Here is a 13,827-nt window from a genome sequence, read left to right on the forward strand (position 1 = left end):
CGTTGTTTCCGGAAGAAAACACTGAACACAGCAGAGAAAATAAATAAATAAAACTAAAAATGTCCATGTTATTACATTTCACAAACTTAATTCCTATCGACCAGCTCACTTAGAACAGCGCTCGTGGATCGATTAGTCGAGACTGTTTTCCAAGATGGTGCCTGTCCGTGAACGCATAAGGGACTATGTTTATAAATTATCTTCTTATTAAACTGTTTGTACACTTACAAAGTTCTCAATGCTTCGGTTTGCATGTAGGGACCCTCATTATGCTACCGTGTTAGTGTGAGGCTATTTTGAGCCTTGTTAGTGGTATTAACTAGCGATTTAATTTTACCACCCTGTCCCAGCCAACAAACCCATGTGGGGCCCAAAGGGGTTGCTCATGGGCTGATATCTGGGGCCCACCTGGGCTACCCAACTGGGACCCAGCTAATTTTGTCCTCAGTTTCCATGGAGGCCCCACATGGGTTTGCCCAGAAGGGTTGATGGTGGGTATCTTGATGGGCTCATACCGGGCCCACATGGTTAACCCAGGTAGAACCCATTTGGGGCTTACATGGGTTTGCCCAGATGGGTTGAAGATGGGTCTCTTGATGGGCTCATACTAGGCCCATATGGGTAACTCAGGTAGCACCCATTTGGGGCCTACATGGGTCTGCCCATATGGGCTGATGACGGGACCCAGATAGGTGTAATGTTGGGCTCTTATGGGCCACAACGGGTATATATATGGGCTTGCACATTTTCTGTTTGGGTTACCTTATTTTACAGTAAACCCCGTAATACAAACATTACATGTAATCCACTAACTACATTCAAATGTTAAAGGTATTCAATGAACTGAAACCAGTTTATGATTTACGTTATTAATCAAGGTTTATTAGGAACAATTCAAATATGACTATTATAACATTTATAACTTTATAACACAAAAATATCAACAATAAAAAATGTATACATTAAAATGAAGCTCCTGACAAACTTAATTTGACATAAATTGCATATCTGAACACTCAAAAATAATGTATTTCACAAACAAAATGGAAAAAGAAAACAGTGCAGCTCCTCACTCCTCTGTCGTCGGCCTCCCAACGACCCTTTGAAAAGACAAAATAAATTAAATCAACCATTGTTCCACTTTTTTTATTCCCCTTTTCACACTTAAAGCCTTTTGGTACCCCACATGAAGTTGGTCTAGATCAGAAGTTTGTAAATCTGTCCTGAAATACCCTCAGCACTGAACATACTGGCTGTGCAAAAAAGTACATTTTGACCAACTTTTACCACTTTTGAAGTAATTTTGATGAGAAATTAGTATTGTAGAAAATACATGCTGTTACCAATGCTCTTTCTGTTTTGTTGTAGATCATTAAACCATTGTGCTGCCTCATAAGTCTGTCCGAAATCAGTTTTGTGAGGTACCTTACTATCTAAGCGCTGCCTGTTAAGTCGTTGGCTGATAGGTCGGAGAGGCAACGAGTCAGCTGCATAAGTTGTCAGATGCAGCCTTTGTATGTCTTCCTCATCTAATACATCTGATTCATCTTATCAGCTTATTATAGAAGACCTGAGATTATGCAAGACCTGAAGTGGGTATGCAGAGCTGACAGATTCCAGGACAAGTTACTGTAACAAGTTACGGTCGCTCTACACTGCGTGCAGATTTTCAGGCACGTTGATTTTCTGATCATATTTTTTTATCAGGCATTCCAAATCACATCAATCTTAATAGCTACTATTCTTTTTGTATTTAATCATTTATGAGTGATATATGATTGAAAAAAAAAAAGATCAGTAAAATCAACGTCCCTCATCTGCACTGTATGTAACAGCTCTCAAATGGTAAAACAATTTTGAATTTGTATTGATATGCACTATCATTCTTATCTTTTTATAGTTTTTATTACCATTTAAAACCAAGCAAGTCTTAAATTATTTACCCGTCTTGCTGTCCACCACGTGCCCTCACAGTGCGGTGTCCTCCCCTGTCCCTGGCACCGATTAGCCACTTTGACACTGCCTTTTCTGCGTCTCTTCTGGTAATAGAGTTTGTAAGCACATTTTTTTTTCAAGCTTCCTCTAAAATATTTAAAGAGCATTAAAGTGAGATTCAATTCCAACAAAAAGGAGTTATCTGCACTTTGACATTTTTCAGGAAATAAAATAATGGTATCAGATATAATATCTGCTATACACAAATGGTTTCTGTGGATTTTTACAAAAGTGACAAGAGCAACATTTTTGCTCCAAAGGTTTATTATATACCTTTATGTATATAATTTATGTCTAAAGTAAATGTAAACAGTTGAGAAATTGGATTTCATTATTTTGGATAAAAGCATTATGTCTTATCTCTAAATGAAGAACTGGCACCTTGCAGAACTGTCCTGGTGCGGTCTGGAGTAACACCCGTTAAAGGAGTTGAAGGTGGAGGGGGCTGACACACCCATTTCAGGTTTTGCAGTTTCTGCTAATGAGATCTTGATTTGAATCAGGTGTGATAGATGAGGGAGACATACAAACTGTGCAGGGCTGGTGGTACTCAGGAGAAATTTGAGATTTATATTTGGGGGAAATATCCCTAATTTCTTACATAACCAATTACTTATTTCCTTTTTTTTCTACTGTTTTCAGTTCAATTAATTATTAGCTAATCAATGACAAAAAATGTCATACCTCTTTGAGAAGTACTACATTCAGATTAATAATTAGAATGATGCATATAGCCTAATTAATTATTAAGTGAAGATCCGAACTATTACTATGACTCAAGTATTACCAAATCCTTCAGAAGCCAATGTAAATTATTTGGAACAGTATTCTTGAGTGTTAAAAAAACGAGATGACGTCGGACGCTTTGCTGCTTAGAGGTGTTTTTTTTTTTTTTTGGTTCATGCGCTCATAGCGCTTCTTTATAAACGCATAAACAGCCCGCAAAACGCTCACTGCTATCAGAAAACCATTTTAAAAAGGCGCCTCTCACGGCAAAAATAAATAAATAACGCTTCTATATTGGTAATCTTTTGTGCATTTGTTATTTAAATTAACACTAAATAAAAAAGGAAAAGAAGCACATAGGCAGGAACGCTTGTCTCATAATTACATTGGAAATATAAATAAGTCCTGCTTTCATTCTGGGAGTTTGATGTGCACACTTTACACAAACTAAGAAATTACTACCATTGAGGGATTTATATCGGAAAACAGTGGTAGCCTACAATTTCAATGCTGAAGTCTCCAAAATATTTGTAATAATTCACAGTTTGTATACTACTAATTATAAGAAAATAAGATTATTTCTATAATAGGGTACAGTTATGCTTATCGTTTGGTCATGGCGCCGGAAAATGCCACGATTTAGCGAAGTCTAACTAAAATTTTAACTTAAAAAAATCTATGATTAACCTTATGCTTTGAAAACAATGTACTTTAATTAACATTTCAGTTTAGAAATTGTTTGTTCTTACCTTGAATCCACTGGCAGTCAGCAAGAAATCCTGTCTTTCAGCAAAGTGACAGAGGCTGTGACAATGTGCGCGCTTCGAAAGCCAAACCGGACGAGATACAGGGTTGCCAGGCCCACACAACAAAACCCCTCCAATTGCAAATAAAAAGTTGCGGAATCACGGCCAAAATGCGCCAAAACGTGGCGGATGGGAGATAGAAATATTGCTAGGGTAAAGCCAACTCAAACCTGTGGACTACAGGCAACAAACATTCCACAGCAATAATAGTGTAAAAGTAGCCAAATTTCAGACTTGGCAACACTGAACCAAGCGTCATTAAATGACCTATAGCAGGTGTGTGAAAACTGACAGCAGGTTTGTGAAGGGATTTTAAAAGGAGAAATGGAGGCAAAATAGTGTTTTTTTTAATAGATTTTTTTATTCGCTTTTTATGAATTTTGAGCGGATTTTAACATGCTTCAAAGCCTGCGACATCAGGAGACCAGACAATGACCAGGTTTAAAGCCTAACCTATGGTTTAGTTAACATATTATTTCTTATGTTAAATGTAACCGTTACAATACATTTTCACATTTATATATTTACGTCCAAGACTTTATTGAAGTAGCCCAGCCTACTTCTTTTTTTTTTTTTTTTTTTTTTGATTATTCAAATGCGTTGTACTTTTTATGACATGGCATCGACTGATTCAGTCCAGCAAACATGAAGACAGTGGACACAACTCGGATGATGTCCCTCTGGCTGAGCCAGGGTCTCTATTGTGCAGCCCATCCCGGACCAGCATGGTCTCCCACTCAGCTCAATGAAAGTGTAGCCTACATACAAATGTTGTCTTCTGTTTTATCTGTTAATTTAAATTTGTGTTCTTTCTGATGTTAAACCTAAATTATACTGTATAAATAGTTGTAAAAAGTAGCCTACTTTATGTAATGTATAGACCAAAGTATTTTAATTTACACATTTTAATTTGACTGGAAAATATATGTATAGAAGAATTAGTTTAATGTACAAATTAGAAATTGCATTAACAAATAAACAATGTACAGAACAACCACTTCTCTTTTATTTTTTTCACAAAAATAAAACACAGCAACACATTTCAAGTTACATATCAAAAATAAACAATGTATAGTATTACTCTGGTTAGTTTACAAATAGCTTGCTTTACAAAAATAACTAATGTAGGCTATAGAACTTTAACTATAGAATTTAACTTAGGCCTACAAATTACAATGGACAACAATGACTTGTTACATTAATCTACAAATAACTTGCATTTCAAAAAAAAAAAAAAAAGAAGAAAATGTATAGACTTATGTTTACAAAATAATATATAGAAAAAATGTTCTGTGGTTCCCGGCCACGAGTGCACATTTAGAGAGAACATTCAGCCTTTGGAGGAGACTTTCGGTAATAGGCCATCGTGACATTCATTCATGGTTGAAAATTAGGTAAAATTGCAATTGTGTTGGAATTTTTAGATTTTTATTAGATTGAAGTCACATTGTGTTAAAGTGTGAAAATAAAATAATTATTTCAAGGTTGCATATTTGTGTGCTATCTACCCATGTAATCAACCTTTGGAATTGACTGTGTTTGCACTTGTCTTTTTGGTAAAAATTAATTAGCTGTGTAGCCCATTTTCAACCCATGTACTCATTTCCCATTGGTGAACCAACTAGGTCCCACATGTGGAGCCCAGCTGGGTTTGCCCATGTGGGACCTACTTAGTTCACCCAAGTGGGCCCCAGATAAGATGCCCATTTTGAGCCCATGCCCACTCTGTACCCCTGTAACCCATGTTTAACCCATGTGGGCCCCACATACACGTGTTGGCTGGGGTGTCTACCCTGTGCCCCATAGACTAGTGTTATAAGCTAATCTGTTTTTAAAGATAAAACTCTTTACATTCGATTTTCATTAAAACGCATCCCAGAGAACGATCTACTTGGTAACCATCTGTTAATTACCCCTAGGTTCATTTCTCACCGGAGTTGGCCTTTAAGCTGTGATATAAAATTTTATTTTATAAAACATTTCTGAATAATAAAGTCACTTTTTCAAAACTCTTCACACAGTGATCACAACTCCAGTCTGTGCAAGCTAAACTGTGGATCATTGGCACTTGATTTGAGATATGAATTAAGTGTTTTGTTAGTTTTTGTGGATTTTGAATGCGAAATAACAGCTGTGAAGCAGAAAGTTGGTTTGGAGAACTGTGTGAAGAGTTTTGAAAATGACCAAAGTATTGAGAAATGTGTCCTAGCGATTGTAAAAACGTCTCAGGTTACGTATGTAACCCTAGTTCCCTGAGGGAACGAGACGCTGCGTCGAAACGCTGTGAGAACGCCTCTGCGTTAATGCGTCGTGAAGCGCCTGTAGAACCATTCCATCGGAAAAAAGATCGATCGTCGGCGTGATGACGTCATCGACCGGAAGCTATAAAACGTCCGTGAAAACAAACAGGAACTAACTTCTGATAAAGCCTGAAGTAAGTGATCACGGACACGCCGGGAGTATGGCAGAGCGACGCAGCGTCTCGTTCCCTCAGGGAACTAGGGTTACATACGTAACCTGAGACGTTCCCTTTCGGGGAACTCGAGCTGCGTCGAAACGCTGTGAGAACGCTTATACCCACATCGCCATAGGACCAAGTGTCTCGTATGTGTGAAGCCGAAGCGCACACGGTTACGAGAGAACCTGTGCCCCTACTGTAGATGCCAGGTCTAGTTCGTAGAACCTGACGAAGGTAGAAGGAGACGACCATCCGGCCGCGTTGCAGATATCGTGGAGGGAAGCCCCCGACAAGAGTGCTTTAGAAGCAGCCATACCCCTGGTTGAGTGCGCCCGGACAGCCAGAGGAGATGGCTGCCCGGTAGCTTCATAAGCAAGTGAGATGGCCTCGGCCACCCACTTGCTCATCCTCTGCTTGGATACTGGGGCCCCCTTCTTAGGGGGTCCAAAACAAACAAACAATTGTTCAGATTTCCTCCACAGGGCAGCTCTGTGGACATAAGTATCCAGTGCCCTCACAGGACACAGCAGATTTAACCTTTCCTGGTCTGACGTCATAAACGGAGGAGGACAGAAGGCTTGTAGAGTGATGGGGCCCCGTGGGCTCGTAGGAACCTTGGGGACATAACCCGGCCTGGGATGCAGAAATGCTTTCACCATCCCTGGCGCAAACTCTAAACATGAGGGCCCTACTGACAGGGACTGAATATCTCCTATTCTTTTAAGAGATGAAATGGCCAAAAGGAAGATGGTTTTTAAGGTGAGGAACTTATCCGAAACCTCCTCCAGAGGTTCGAACGGAGGTCCGGACAAGCCCCTCAAAACAATGGCCAAGTCCCATGCTGGGACCCTCGAGTGCATAACTGGCCTCAACCTTAAAGTGCCACGAAGGAAGCGTGTAATTAGAGGGTGTCTTCCCAAAGACACTCCACTGAAAGGGACGTGGAAGGCACCCAAGGCCGCCACGTACACCTTTAGTGTGGAGGGGGTCAACCCTGCCGAGAACCTTGCCTGCAGGAACTCCAGCACTGTACCAACCGGGCAGTTAACTGGGTCCCACTGGCGTTCTCTGCACCATGCTGAGAAAAGTCTCCATTTCAAAGCGTACAGCTTCCTTGTGGACGGAGCTCTGGAGTGTAGGATGGTCTCTACGACCTCGGCCGAGAGACCCTCCTCTATGAGCCTAGCCCCCTCAGAGGCCAGGCCCACAGTTTCCACATCTCCGGGCGTGGGTGCAGGAATCTCCCGCCCGCCTGAGAGAGTAGATCCCTCCTGGTCGGAATCTCCATCGGAGAGCCTTCCAGGAGAGATATCAGGTCCGAAAACCATACTCGGGTCGGCCAGTTCGGAGCCACTAGAAGTACCTGGGCCCCGTCCCGGCGTACCCTCTCCAGAACTCCTGGAAGCAAGACAATCGGGGGGAAGGCGTACAGAGGCAGCCTCGGCCACTCCTGTACCATGGCATCCAGCCCCAGCGGGGCCGGATGGGTCAGAGAAAACCACTGCGGGCAGTGAGAATTCTCCGCCGAAGCAAACAGGTCTATCTCTGCTTTCCCATAAACCTTCCAAAGGAGCTCCACCACCTCTGGGTGGAGTCTCCATTCCCCGGGCCTCGGCCCCTGTCTCGACAGGCTGTCTGCTTCCTGATTCAGGGCCCCCGGGATATATACTGCCCTGATTGACAGCAATTTCCCTTGGGCCCACAGGAGGATCCGATGTGCCAATTTGTCCAACGGACGAGACCTCAGACCCCCCTGGTGATTTATATAGGCAACCACGGACGTGTTGTCTGTCCTGACTAGTATGTGGTGGCCCCTGAGGTCGGGCAGGAACTGTTTCAATGCAAGAAACACTGCGAGCATCTCTAGCCGATTTATGTGCCAGTGCCGCTGATGTTCCTGCCATAGACCCTGGGACGAGCGACCACTCATGGTCGCCCCCCAGCCCGTGAGAGAGGCATCTGTCGTTAGCGTTACGCGACGAACATGAGCCCCCAACACGGGACCCTGAGATAAAAACCCCGGGTTTTTCCACATGACCAGAGCACGTAGGCATCGCCGCGTGACTGTGATCGTGCGGAGCGGGTTTCCCCTCGGGGAGAACCCTTTCGTTTTGAGCCACCACTGCAGTGGCCTCATGTACAGTAGGCCAAGAGGTATCACGTTGGACGCTGCTGCCATGAGACCTAACAGTTTCTGGAACTGTTTCACAGTGACGGCTCGGCCTAGCTTCTGTTCTTTGGCGGCTGCCAGGATCGATGCTATGCGTGTTGGCGATAATTGCGCCCGCATAGTTACCGAGTCCCAGTTCACACCTAGAAAAGTGGTTCTCTGAGCCGGAGAAAGCACACTCTTCTTGGCGTTCAGCCTCAACCCCAGCTTCGACATATGGGCAACAACAGCATCTCGATGCTGAACTGCCATCTGCTCTGTATTCGCTAGAATCAGCCAGTCGTCGATATAGTTCAGAATGCGGATGCCCTGTAGACGCAGCGGCGCCAGAGCTGCATCCACACACTTGGTGAACGTGCGGGGTGACAGTGCTAGACCGAAGGGAAGTACACGATATTGGTATGCCTCTCCCCCGAAGGCAAACCTCAGGAACTTCCTGTGATGTGGAAGGATGGAGACATGAAAATACGCATCTTTGAGGTCTATGGTGACAAACCAATCCTCCGATTTGACCTGCGCTACAATCTGTCTGAGTGTAAGCATCTTGAATTTGAGCTTGGCCACCGAGCGATTCAATAGCCGCAGATCTAATATCGGGCGTAAGCCCCCATCCTTCTTCGGCACGATGAAGAAACGGCTGTAAAAGCCTGACTCCCTGCTGGGAGGGGGAACCCTCTCTATAGCCCCTTTTTGCAGGAGTGTCTCTACTTCCTGTGCCATTACCAGAGCCTGCTCCGGGCCCACCTCTGTAGGTAGGACACCGCAGAAAGGAGGTGGCCGACTTCTGAATTGAATGGCGTACCCCTTTTCTACTATCTGCAGGACCCAACGAGATATATTTGATAGACGTTTCCACTCGTCTAGAAAATCTACTAAGGGAACCAGCCTCTCGAGGCTGGCCTCTGGTGTATTTTGAGCAACAAGCGCAGTGAAGCTGAAGCGGCGGACCGGCAGGGAACAACTGACTTGACTGCTCGGGGACCCCCCGGAGGGGGTGCGGACCACCCTCGGGTGGCCCGCGGAGACCGACTGCGCCCCGGCATTGCGGCGGGGTTGGCAGCGCGGCCCCCCGAGGGTGCCGTAGGGAAACGGGTACCGTTAGCAGGGGTAAACACCGTTTCCCTACGGGGGGAACCACCCTCAGCGTCCTGACGCTTCTGGCGTCAGGAACGCTTCGACGAGGCCTTCTTGGCGATCAGGACTGTCCGCAGATCAGCCCTGCCCCTCGAAGGCCTCGTCTGAGAGCGCCGCCCCTCGTCCCCACGCTGAGGGGGAGCTCGGGCAGCGACGCTCTGCTTCTGTTGAGCCCTGTGTGAGGAGCTCGTACTCGGCCTGGGCTGCTTGGTGGTATCAGCAGCAGCCCCAGGGACCTGGACCCGGAGAGGGAGGAACTGCTTGAGCGCCGCAGCTTGCTTTTTCGACTCCTGGAACCTCTCGGTGACAGTGTGAACTGCGTCACCGAAGAGGCCTCCAGGAGAAAGCGGCGCATCAAGCAGAAAGGCTTTCTCCCTCTCCTTGATGTCTGTGGGGTTTAACCATAAATGCCTCTCCGTAGCCACCAATGCTGCCATGGAGCGGCCCACACATCTGGCCGTCTCCTTGGTGGCCCGGAGAGCTAAATCAGCTGAAGATCTCAATTCAGTGATAATATCTCCCCCCACAGCATCACTACCGTCCAGATCCCTTAGCAGGTCAGCCTGGTATGCCTGCACGATAGCCATCGTGTGCAGGCATGCAGCCGCTTGACCCGCCGCCGAGTACGCTTTACCCACCAACGCCGACGTTGTTTTTAAAGGTCTGGTGGGTAAAGTCGGGGCCTTAAGGGACGATGCCGAGGAAGGCGAGAGATGGCTCGCAAGCGTCTCTTCGACCTTTGGCATCGCCCCATAACCATACTGTCTCAGCCCGCAAATGTTGCTGTAGACCGAAGTCTGCGGGCTGAAGACACGATATGATGCCGGTCTCTTCCACGATCTTGCCACCTCGGTGTGCAAATCGTGGTAGAACGGCAGGCCCCGTCGCTGAGGTTCTGAAGCGCGAGACGGCAGGAAGCGTTCGTCTAGCTTGCTATGACGTTTTCTTCCTGCCTCAGATCTTTCAGTGGGCCAGTCGATGTTTAATCTGGCCACTGCTCGCGTCAAAACCTCAACTAGCTCCTCACTAGCAGGGGACTGAAGTGGCGAGTCTTCAGTATCGATACTTTCAACGTCCACCACCTCAGAGCTGGACAGATGAAGTACCGGCGACTCTCTCGGGGGGGAAGAAACCGCCATGCGTGCTTCCATGCCCCGAGAAGAGCCGCTGGATGGAGCAGGTGAGGGCAGAGATAAGGCAGCGCCCGTCTCCTGCAACATCCAATTGTGATCCCCACGACTGCAGCCTTCGCTCCGCCTCGGCGGCAGCGGGACCAGAGCCGCGGGGAACACGAGCCGAGGCACCCTCCTCGAAGAGTGCCCGGCGGGAGCGCAGCGTTCTCAGTGGCATACGCTCACAGTGCTCGCAAGCAGCCCCCTCGAGGGCTGCCTGGGCATGCTGCGCTCCCAAGCAGGCTACACAAAGAGAGTGTGTATCCCCGCTCGTGATGTAGCGTGGGCAGGGATGAACACACCTCTTAAAGTTACTGCTTTCACTCGCCATTTTACTCTATCTATTTTATTTTCTCTTTGTTTGTTAATATATGTTGCAATATTTAACAAAAGGGTGGAAAATCTCTGGATATAGACAGACAAAAACACCAAATAGACAGACAGGTTCACACAGATCGCTTGCTGAAGGCTCAGAAGCTAGTTCCTGTTTGTTTTCACGGACGTTTTATAGCTTCCGGTCGATGACGTCATCACGCCGACGATCGATCTTTTTTCCGATGGAATGGTTCTACAGGCGCTTCACGACACATTAACGCAGAGGCGTTCTCACAGCGTTTCGACGCAGCTCGAGTTCCCCGAAAGGGAACTGTAATTTAGTTTAATTTGGCAGGGCAAATCCCAGCATATTTTCTAGTTTATTTGAGAAGGGTTCTGCCACATAGGTAGTTTGAGCTCTATTGGCATGTGGTTCACAAACTGTTTTTTCAAGTCTTCCCTTATTGAAATGTAAATTGTGAGTGGGGGGTTGTGGGGGTTGAGGAGAGAAACACACAGGCTATCTAGATTTACTATCTAACAGGGGACCTGAGTCGGTGTGTGTGTAACGGAATCATTATTCAATAATGACCTGTAATTAATACATTAGAGAGCTATTTCTGCTTGATTTAACCCTTTAAACTCAGGTATTGCTGTAAAAACTCTAAATCTGTTCAGTGTGTTTGTGATAATAAGCAGAGGTGGGTAGTAACGAATTACATTTACTTCGTTACATTTACTTGAGTACATTTTTTGGGTAACTTGTACTTTTAGAGTATATTTAAAAATGGGTACTTTTACTTTTACTCAAGTACATTTCTTGTGAAAAAACTGTACTTTTACTTCGTTACATTCGGTGGCGTTCCTCCGCTACTGTCAATGGTGATAATTAATTATATATTTTAAAATAAGTTATGACTTGTTCGCAAGTCTCGCGAAACGTTGGAGAGGCTGCTTCGCGAGAGGTGGATACGCATCACCCGCATAAAATTAGCGCGCGTTTAGTCAGAAGATGATGGCCGAAGCAGAGGGAGATGTGTGTGAGCGGTAGATCACCCGTACGTGGCCTCAAGTTCAGCCTGTTTTCAGTCCAAGATGTCAAAAAGAACAGTTTCATAATTTAATGCATGCTGTGTGCACCAATATGAACTGACATCTCAGCATAATTCCAGCTCCAACCTGAGAAAGCAGTGGTAAGTGTAACAATGATGCCTATATTTGAACACTATTAATGGTAATTTGGTAACTATGGGCACTTTTCCTTTATTGTAATACTATTTCACACACTGTCCGAGTGTTTTCCTCATATGCGCTCTTGTGCAAGCATTGACAAATCGTTTGAATCCTCCGAACACACGTCCACAAACAAACGTTCACATCTGCACATTTACATATCTTTTTTTTCTCATAAAACGAGCAACCTCATTGGCAAAATGTACCTGTGGCAATGTTTTTGCAAACCACAAAATACGTACCAATACACACTGCAGAAATTCCAACAGAAATGAACACTATAGGCAGAAAAACTGCATTTTTTTAGTCTATGGTTTGTAAACTAAAACATTTTGAATTTTGCGTCACAGCTCAATGTTCTGCTTTTCTGATTCACCAGATTTGCTCGATAGCTCAGCTGATACAGATTTGTATTTGCAATGCGAAAAGCTTGAGAACGAACCTCATGAAGAACGAGTCATGATAAAAGAGCTCAAAGACGAGTTCTAAACACAAGCTAAAAATACATGGACACAATTTTATTTTTGTCACATTTGCTTTTGTTAACACTTTCGGGTAGGTTTAGTGTGGGTGTACGTTAAAAACACAACGTAACAAAACATGTCAGATTCACGCAATCTGTTCTGGAAAAAAATAAGCTTTTAGCGCCACCCAGTGGACATTTCACTTTGAAACTGTCGCAATATGTACGTATTGGTACATATTTTGTGGTTTGCATAAACGTTGCCATAGGTACTGATGGATCAGGCTAAAAACGAAACAAATTGAATAGCCTAATGTGACATCTTGCATTTATACACATATCCGGACAGACAACAGTCTACATTTAAAAATGGGACTCTATTTTTAAGAATGCATATACTTATAAAAATATAAGAACAAAGTATGTTTTAAAAAGAGCTGTGGTTAGCCCAGCACACCATTAATTTACACTGTTTAACCATTAAACACACACACACACACACACACACACACACATATATATATATATATATATATATATATATATATATATATATATATATATATATATATATATATATATATATGTGTGTGTGTGTATATGTGTATATATATATATAAATATGGAGGTGTGTGAAAGCTCTCTAAGTAGTCTGAAATTCAGGGTTTTTGGATCTTATCAATCAGATCGAAAGTAACTAGTAACTAAGTACTTGAGTAGTTTTTTCATCTAATAATTTTTTACTCTTACTCAAGTAACTATTACGATTGTTACTTTTACTTTTACTTGAGTAAATATTTCCGTAAGTACTTGTACTTTTACTTGAGTAAAGATTTTGGCTACTCTACCCACCTCTGATAATAAGAAATGTCACAGCAAACACACAGGTGTTGTGATTTACTATCTAACAGAGGTCTTGAGTCAGTGTGTGTGTGTAACGTAATAACTATTCAATAATGACCTGCAATTAATACATTAGAGAGCTATTTCTGCTTGATTTAACCCTTTAAACCCTTTAGAGTTTTTAGAGCAAGGTATTGCTCTAAAAACTCTAAGTCTTTAAACTGTTTATGATGGCAACAAATGTCACAGCAAACACACAGGTGTCGTGATTTACTATCTAACAGGGGACCTTCTTACCCTAAAGAACCTCTATTTAACCCTTTAAACTCAGGTATTGCTGTAAAAACTCTAAATCTTTGCAGTGTGTTTATGATGGCAAGAAATGTCACAGCAAACACACAGGCGTCGTGATTTACTATCTAACAGGGGACCTGAGTCAGTGTGTGTGTAATGTAATCACTATTCAATAATTACCTGCAATTAATACATTAGAGAGCTTTTTCTGCTTGATT

At 43.8% G+C, this 13,827-nt stretch overlaps 1 protein-coding gene and 1 long non-coding RNA gene across 2 annotated transcripts in view; one reads left to right on the top strand and one right to left on the bottom strand.

Moving 5' to 3' along the window:
- Nucleotides 1-13,827, top strand: part of LOC137073264 (radixin-like) — a 666,127-nt gene that overhangs the window by 626,365 nt on the left and 25,935 nt on the right. The gene's annotated exons all lie outside the window — the stretch shown is intronic.
- Nucleotides 382-3,499, bottom strand: LOC137074013 (uncharacterized). The gene is made up of 3 exons (XR_010904855.1): nt 3,471-3,499; nt 1,944-2,080; nt 382-1,100 (listed from the first exon to the last, which is right to left on the bottom strand). It is a non-coding gene; the product is annotated as an uncharacterized lncRNA (long non-coding RNA).

The sequence above is a fragment of the Pseudorasbora parva genome, chromosome 4 (assembly GCF_024679245.1).
Source record: "Pseudorasbora parva isolate DD20220531a chromosome 4, ASM2467924v1, whole genome shotgun sequence".
NCBI lineage: Eukaryota > Metazoa > Chordata > Actinopteri > Cypriniformes > Gobionidae > Pseudorasbora > Pseudorasbora parva.